Here is a 1240-nt window from a genome sequence, read left to right on the forward strand (position 1 = left end):
TTATTGTCATTATCTCTTCTTAGCTATATCCTTTCCCATCCTATTGTCTGAAGCGAGAAACCATAAGTCCATAGTGTCAGATCCAGAACGATTTCAGGGGGTGACTGTTGGTACCTAGAAAGGCTTCACACAAGGTCATTTACTTAACGTTATACCTAAACCTTTCTTTTTAATTTTTTACTTCAAATCGGGTTTACTAAACCAATTCTCCCCTGGGTCTTCCCTTGGTGCACTTGTTAATTAACCTTTGGTTGTTTTGTTTTGTATTATTTTTCGTTTTGTTTGTGATTGTTTTTTGGTTTTGTTTGTTTTTTTGTTGTTGTTTTTTTTGTTTTGTTTTGGTTTTTTTTTGTTTTGCTTTTTTTGTTGTGTTTTTTGTTGGTTTTTTTTTTTTTTTTTTTGCTGTTTTGGTAATTCTATTTTGTTGGTTTGTTTTGATTTCGTTTGATGCTGTTGTTGTTTCAAGTCATCGATTAATTTTAAAATTGATAACATTGAATGTTAAAGTTTTCTGATGTCACAGGTCTAATGATAACTTTAATAAGGGTAATTATGAAGCACGTAAAGATTGGATGGTTTAGCAAGGTGAATATTCTCGATGGAGTGCATACTATATTTCCGTGAAAATCTTACAAAACTTTTGCAATTTGTAGCTTTTTCAAGGATACACTCAATTGAAGAATCGTTGTCGGGTTCAGAAACATAGAACATAGGAGCTGAGACCGAAATGGCACATGGGAAGTACGTTAATTAGATGCATGCTGTGACCGGCGACCCGTGGCATCATTCACTGTTTAATACGCGTTTGGCATTCTAAACCGACTGCATGGATGGCGCAAATGAATAAATTATAATATGATTATGTCATTTCCCATGTGCCATTTCGGTCTCAGATTCTATATTCTGCTGTTTCTGAACCCGACAACGATTCTTCAATTGAGTGTATATGACATGCACTCTAGTGATAGGATAGGTTTATTCTCTATTTTGATTGGTTCGTATAGTGGAAGCAGCTCGATACAATGTACTAGTACTCCATTTTGTTCATATCTTCGCTTCGTTCAAATCAAATTGTCCTTTTCTTATCGCTTTGATTTCCATGCAATTAATTCTGTACTCAGTTTGTATTGGTGCGTAGGTTGCTGTGTAACCCGCTGTACTCGTTAGCTATGTCAATACACTGACTTTTATTCAAAATTAAAAAGTTTCTGACGTCTTCAACAAACTACTTGAACAGAAT

The sequence above is a fragment of the Actinia tenebrosa genome, unplaced genomic scaffold (genome assembly GCF_029948245.1).
Source record: "Actinia tenebrosa isolate PJP-AT-01 unplaced genomic scaffold, QUT_ActTen_1.0 PGA_scaffold15__27_contigs__length_11533743, whole genome shotgun sequence".
Taxonomy (NCBI): domain Eukaryota; kingdom Metazoa; phylum Cnidaria; class Anthozoa; order Actiniaria; family Actiniidae; genus Actinia; species Actinia tenebrosa.